The sequence below is a fragment of the Morone saxatilis genome, unplaced genomic scaffold (genome assembly GCF_004916995.1).
Source record: "Morone saxatilis isolate NCDOM2014 unplaced genomic scaffold, NCSU_SB_2.0 Contig4, whole genome shotgun sequence".
Lineage (NCBI taxonomy): Eukaryota > Metazoa > Chordata > Actinopteri > Moronidae > Morone > Morone saxatilis.
Genome location: NW_023339984.1, coordinates 318,459 through 326,571, shown reverse-complemented (window position 1 = coordinate 326,571; position 8,113 = coordinate 318,459).

Genomic DNA, 8,113 nt, shown 5'->3' with positions numbered 1-8,113 from the left:
AACTACTGTTTACACCATGTGACAGTTATGTCATTAGTTGCTACATGCTGCTCCATCTACACCCTCCTCATGTTGTTTATCGTGATGTACAAAGTTGCCTTATTCACATTTGGATCTTTTTGCAACGGGGTCAGATAAGGCGTCTAAACATTTCTGTCTACTTACAACCTGTGACTTTTTATAGTGTAAATATAATAATATTTTAAAAATAGACTGTTTTTCAACTAGCCTTTACTGACAATGCCTAATGAAGGAAGTCTGGAGAAACTTGGTTTTCCAAAGTGGTGATTGGTAAAATAGTTTTCATTAGAACAGGTAGTGAACCATCCATCAGTTTCTTTGTATCAGACTAAGTGGTTGACTAGGACAAAGCAAAAAAAAAAATTAGCTGATGAAGAAAAACAAAGTATTAAAAAAAGTTTGTCCCTGTGCTCGGTGTTCAGGGAATTCATAGGACTCGCCACATTAGATGTAGCATAAAAATTATGCTAGCTAAATCGGTTCCACTGCAGTTAATTGCACAGCGCATTATTGTCTCTATTATTCTCTCTTCTCTCTGTGGTTAGCTATTTGAAAAAGAGGCAACCTCAGCAGGCGGTGACGAGGCTCGTGGACAGGCAGAAAATATGTGAAATGTGACTTTTGTTAAAGATACAACAAGCTAATATTGTTTGTACTATGTTTTATTGTGTTAGTATTGAGGCGCCAGTATGTGCAGTAGAACTCTGAATTTATCTTTATCCCATTGTGACCATTTTAGTTTTATACATTCTCCAAACTGATTTTTAGATAGAGACCAGACAGCTATTGGTGCTAGCATTTGATAAAGACAAACAGAGACAACTGTTTAAAGATGGAGTTTTTAGTTAAGAAACAGTAACATCTAGTTTTTCTTACCCAAATACAATGTGTATCCTTGAGGCCTAACAAACACATGTCCTTGTTTATTTGCTAGCTATGCATATTACATTTGTTACCGCAACCAACTGTTGATCAGTGGACTAGCATGAATCTGTTAGCCGGAATGTGTAGCGCATAGCCTGTGTGCACGAGATATTAACAAAATGGAGACACACTCTTAAAAACATTGCTCCATAGCACTACTGTAGCCAAAGACTCCATGGCGTAACCTTAGGCTGGGCATACACTGTACGTTGTTAGTTTTATTCCAACTCCTACTGTAAGAGTAAATTGTCTGCAATGTAAAGCCAAAGCTCACGATTTATGTGTATGCGTAAAATAGAAAATAAAATTGCCCGTCGGCCCCTGTGGAATGTTCTGGCTATTGATAATCGGCAATAAAGTTTCATTTGAAAGCTCTGAGGCGAGTAGAAGTTTGTTTGCTGGCAATGGCTAACAAACGTGTTGCTTTTGATAATCCTGTGTGCCAACTGTTGAAACTTCTATATGGAATTTATCTTGTTCATACCGGTCGGATTTTCCATCCACCGTGTCGCCAATGCACCTCTGTTTGCCACTTCACGTAACAAAGGTGCTATGAGAAAATAGGCACAGACTTTGGGAACTGACTCGTGGCTCTGCTGTAACTGTGCAGGAATCCGTCAAAGGCTGCAGTTGAACTTTTGACTGTGTCCTACTGGCTAATCACTGCACAAAGTGGGCGTGATTGACAGATTGTTTGTTTCAGGATATTGTCTGACAGTGATTGCACTGTCACTTTGCTTTGCCTTTGGTAGACTTCAAAATGGCCACCAATAGGACAAGATTTTCAAGAGTGAAAAAGTGGTGTTTGTGAAAGGAAGGAGTTTGCCACAAAGACGATACTGGTTGAGATAATTAAAAAACTAGAAGTCTGCTTTAGCTGTGTAGATGAAGTTAGCAGCATTAGTTAGCTTTAGTATTTTGAATAGTGTCATGAGTGCTTTTGGATGGTTGTACATATTACTGTGTGCAGTCCTGTGTTTTTACTATTAGCAGTGTGTAAGGGCATAATTATGCTCCGTATTATACTCTTTAGTGTGTGTGTGTGTGTTTACACTCTTCACCTGCTCTTTTTACACTTTGTACCCGACTTGACTTTTCCTAATAGCCTACCCTTTGTATAGTTTGATGATAGTTCCTGCTTTCTGGTGAGTGAGCCTTTTCTGTACTGCCAATGGTTTATTGTTTCCTAATGACTCTTGGAGTCTTGTATGTTTCCGAATAAGAAAGCTTTTATTTGGGGGACATGGGCTGCATCTGAAACCATTCACTGTTTTCTATACTGTCTGATATTAACTCTGTCTGTCGTTTTATAGCACTGCTCAAAGTGAGGATTATTGAATCCTATATAGTGGACATAATCCCACGATTAAATTAAAATCATAGTAAATAATGCCACGTTCACGCTATGTGTGATGGAAGGTAGCGATGGGAAAGAATTGCAACTTTGTCTGACAACAAAAGATGATTGTATGACTGAAAAATACTGCATGTACAGCACTCTATCCATTGAAGTTTGTTTACTTTGAATTGCGGAATTTAGCTGAGTTGATATGCTTTTACAGACACGTTTCCAGGTTGGGTATAATCAAGATTTCAGAAAAGTGCTTGCAAGTCACAAGTACGACTTGGTCTGGTCTTTACACTCTCATGTGTACTTCTGTAAATCTCCATGATTATGTGATTTCAGCTAGTGCTTGGACCCATATATACCTCCTGAAATGCACATGGTTCCAAGCAAATTTTTCCTTCTTCTGCCCCCTTAAAAGCACACTGCCAACCACATAGACAACGAACGTGGCATAAGCAATGATCGGTAACCAACTACCATCATGCATTGTTAATGACCTGAGTAGTGTCTGATAGAATAGTCTATATCTGCAGAGGTGAATGTGATTTTAGATCTCGGCTCTTGGCCTGCATGAGTTCTCTTGTCGCATCCTGTCATTTCAGATACTGAGGGAGTATGTGTTGTATGAGCTATAAATAGTGTTGGTGTTACATATCTGACAGGATGCAGCACAGTCCTACATGAGTACCACACCCTGGTCTACTCCACTTTGCCTTGGAAAAGCAGCCGCTACTACCCACAGTCCCTTTGTGTTGCTCCTTCTCTAAATCCTTGAAACACTCCAGCTGCTGTTATCATCTCTGTGATCAGAGGCTGGTTGCACAAGGATATGTTCTTGTCTACAGCAAACTAAAGATTGTGAAACAAACCAAACAAACAGAGGGTTCTACATCCAAACAAGTCTTTCCCTTTTTTCTGTTCATTCCCCATTTCTTGAAAAGAGGCCATGCGACTCCAATGACTAATATCTCGTAATCAGAATTATTAAATTCTCAAATCATGATAGTGGTGTCAGCTTCAAATATACAGTGGAGCTCTGTCTTTTTTGGGGGGTATTTTATGCCTTTATTAGCAAAAATTGGAGAAACGGTAAGAAACAAGGTTCTCGGCCAGATTGAACCGGGGACGTTGCAGTCCATGTGTGGCGTTGCAGGCATAGCTACTAACTTCTCACATCCAAGTTCCATTCAACGTTCGTAACATTGATTTGAGAAATAAGTAGCTATGCTTGCTTGGGTAATGTTTGCTGACCAACAGCTAGCTAGCCAACTAGTGTTACCTTGGTAACAGTAGTTATGTTGGAGATGTATACAGTAGCTTAATTATGTGGCATTAGGGTTTGGAGCTGCCTCTTGAACTTGTCTTGTGTGTGAGTGTTCTGGGACTTTAAGCAGTGGGAGTGACAAACTTTTCAAACTTGTAAGAATGGATAACCTCTCTGCCCTGTCAGCTGTAATTCAAACGGTGCTTCTCTTTTTGCCTTATACCCTGCACAGTCCCACAGGGACATGCCACAGTATTCATCTAACACCTTGTAGTTGCACCTGAGCAAGAGCAACACCCGCGGCTTACAGCTCCTTTGGGTGGTTACCTTGAAAGGGAAGGACCCAGAGGACTGAAAGGTACGGGTGTTTCGTCAAGCTCAGGCAGCAGAGAGCCGTACTTCACACAGATCAAACACAAAACAACAAACCTTTATGTTTACTGAATGTATCAAATATCTAGCAAAAACCTTTGGCATGTAGCAAAAATACAAATTCACCAAAGATGTTGCATTGATTGAGATTGACTTTGCCTTTGGGATTCGATTATCTGTTTGTAAGAAAAAGATTTGGAAGGAATTGTGAGGGGAAAGGTTGAATTAGGCTTTGAATCTAAATGTTTCACAGACGTCTTTGCCCTCTCAAGTGGAACATTTGAATTAGTTTGATGGATTAGAATGAAGAGTGCGTGAACATTTTTTAAGTCCATGAAAATACTGTACAGATGTACCAGATATCTTACAAGGAATGTGTACAATGCTCACTTAGATACAAGATGTGTGAATGACTCAGTTATTGTCGGCACTGTAGATGTTGATACTGGGGCAGTTGGAAGGTGTATAAAAAGAAGGGTCCAAAGAAGCAGCAGTTGTGTCACTGGGTCAGGTTTAGGGCCATATAGGTGGGTATTTAACAAAGCGCTGTAAATTAATCATGGTCATATGATATAAGCTCACTTTTTACTGAGTAAAAAAAGGTGGTTCTGTTTGTCAGTGATCAAATTGTTGCTTTAAAATTAGCAACTAGGCAACTAGCTCTAGCTGGATTATCCTGTTAGCTCGCTTTGTAAAGTGTCCCCCTGGTGTCCAAACTCTATATTATAAGACAGCTATGCCTGACCTATTCTACAATGAAAACACCTTTTGTGGAAGCAGTCACACTGACCTCTCCAAACACTCTGCTCCTCTGGTAGACCTTTTCCACCAACCGGTTCAAGCACCTGGATTGAACCTTTTAAAGAATTTCGAACAGAATTAGATCGGTTCAAAACCTAAAAAGTCGGTTCCCAGCTCGAACAAAAAAATAGCAACCACAGTGGGCATGTCATATATTACAGGTCGTTGGGCATTGTGCAGCGCCCTCGGTCGATGACGCATCTGATTACACATCTGATTACACTCAAAAATGGTGGAAACACTGGTTTGCTAGATAGTAGCAAAGTTCCAAGAATGTTTAATGGAACTGGTTCAAGAACCAAAACTTATTTGGTGGAAAAGGGGCCAGACTGTTCTCTCGTCGTACTGCACTCTAGTGCCTGTCAACGTGTCATGCAAAGCCAGCCAGATTCAACCTCACTGCCTGATTGTGGTGCAGACTGAAGAGTCACAGTAAAAACCAAAAGATCAGTGATTTGATATTTGAGGGCTGGCTTTGCAAGGCTGTCACAACACATACACACCTCTCCAGTATACTTTTCTCATACGTATACACACTTTGATGCATGCTTTTCTCTACATACTGTATACATAGGTACTTATAGCTTAACTGTTGGGTGGTCTTCATTGCTTAGAGTGTAATAGTGAACTCTTTTTTTCTCACTTATTGCACTATGATAACTCTCTGGCAATATGTTACAGATACTTGTTAGTCATATGAACCAATAAAAGAAAACATTTTAAAAGACAAGGCAGCGACTGGAGCTTTGAATTCTTCCTTTTTTACTTTTAAAAATGAATGTCAGAAGTGATAATGGCTCATTAGGGGGGTTTCACATCGTTAAACACATTACACGCATAAAAAGTCACATATTACATGATCACATGCCACAGGTAGACAGGTTATAAGTTACGTTGTATTAAGAGGGATGTCATTACACTGTACAAAATACATGGATGAAACAACATTAAGGCTCAGCTAATCCAGGCTGACATGTTTTTATCCAGCTAAATTGGTTTTTGGAACACAGGGTTTTTTTAATTTATTTTTTTAATCTCAGATGAAGTTAATAATAACTAAATAAAGGCAACACGAGGAGTCGAAACCATGATCAGCACTCACGTTATTTGCTGAGTGCTGATCATGTGATTGTATTCGTAACTGGCTGGCTTGGCACTACTGTTAGTAGTTAGTCACTTTAAATCTCTTAAATGTATTATAAGTGCAGAGGAACCTTCCGGAATCTCTCATAGAGCACATTAAACTTGAGAGATTAAATAAATTTTATGTAGAGCATATGTTATTAATTAGTTAGCCAACTATTTCTTATTATTAATTAGTCATTTTTTAGACAAAATCTCCAAATTATCTGATTTCAGCCTCTCAATGTGAATATTTTCTGCTTTCTTTAGTCCTCTATGACAGTAAACTGAAAACCTCTGGGTTGTGGACAAAACAAGACATTAGAGGACGCCACCTTGAGCCTTGGCAAACAGTGATCGACAAGTTAGTAACATTATAGTGAATAGGTATTTTTCTCTTTATTTTGAAATTGGAATTTTAATAAAACACAATATCTTCAGTATTTTACATTTTTAATGCAGGGGTCTTCAACTACATTTATCCAAGGGCCAAAATGTTTCCAAGCAGACACTGTGGGGGCAGGAAATTCATTATTCTTTAATATTTTCACTTTCTTTCAAAAAAGTTGGCTGTTCCGTCTTTTCTTGAGGAAATATTACAAACTGAGCTGCTGTTAAAAAACAACATTGTCTTGTGCACATTTCAGATGAAGTGTCAAGCTAACCAACAAACACATTGCATTTCCTGTGACTGCTACTTCATAATAAAAGTCAACATTTCAACAAAGTTAATGCTTTTAATGTGAAGCTGCAGTGGTATGTTCAGTCTGCATTACCAGAAACTTAATACTGCATTTTTCAGGGAATGTTTACGAATACTGTAAATGTATAAATACTTTCATCAGTGGCAATTCTGTGAACTTGATGTGGCCTGCCAATTGAAGACACCTACTACATAATGAAAGGAGTGATTGATTTTGGCTAACTTTGCGTATACCGGGTTAAAAATTCCAGGTTGTGTCAAATGATGAAAATTGAAAAACTAACTGCAATATCTTCCACTCACTGAGCTCATGAACCTCTGAAATATTTGCGAGGCTCTATGAAAAATAAGACAAATGGTCAAACAGGGAGGATGTTTCTTAACCTCGTCTATTTACTTTTTCACAGCCAGCTATTATTTACCATAAAATAGTAGGTAAACACAGGGGTTACTAATATACTAATTAAGGTTCTATTCATTTGTGTAGCAGTCTTTCCAGTGAGCCAACAACAGCAACAACAAACACTGCAGTTCCTCTACACACCACCTTTGAGCTGGCTCCCAGCAGTGAGTCAATTCTTCATAAGCCCCACATCAAATGCCCAACTTTACGCAGAAATAAACTGTTACACACTAGTCTCTATAGTTAATTTACCTGTTCATGACAACTGTATGGGGGGGGGGGGGGGGGGGGGGATATAACTACTGGTTTAAATTAGTATAAAGCTTAAAGTTATGCATAAGTTAGATGTGTTTGTTGCTTTTGAGTGACAGCGTGAAGTGATGCCACAGGTGGCTTTATTCGAGTAAAAGACTTCATTCAGCCCGCTCAAGCAGTCCAGGTATTTGCCCATACTTGGATTAGCTGGTTCTGGCGGAGTCAGCACTGCCAAGATGGTGACAGCCAAGCCCCCACACTGAACTTCACAATGGCTCTTTTAGAAACCTCCGTAACAGGTAGACTAAGTCCAATTTATTAACTGTACTAAAAATTGGACAGAACCTTAATTCATTGCTGCTGGGAAAAAATTGCATCCTCAGACTGTACAATAGCCCCTGAGCTCCACTATCAGAGGTCAGCCCACCAACTGACCATCCACACCAAAAGAAATGCTATGTTGAACATGGTTCAGAAAGTGACCCAATCTTTTAAACTGCTTTTAGTCAGTGAAACCACACATCAGACTTTACAATTTAGGGACAGCTTACATACACAGCACCTTCGGTTCATTTGGAGATTAAAACTCAAGTGATTTTAAGTAGTAAGTAAAGGACAAAGTGGCTGGCAATGTCAATAACAGAAGATCACACTTTTGGAAAACCAGAATGAAAAATTTTTTATTATTTTGTTATCCAAATAAAGGAAAACATTTTAGAGCGAGGCAGTGTCCAGGTAATAGGAGAGGAAAAACAAGCCATCCACTATTATTCCTATTCAAACAATATTATTATTATCACTTATTCACTTCTCCTACTTTTAATAGCTCATATAATGTCTGATGAAGGGGACCAGTGATCACTACAGGTAAGGAAGCGAAAAATGTGAGGAGTGTGCAGG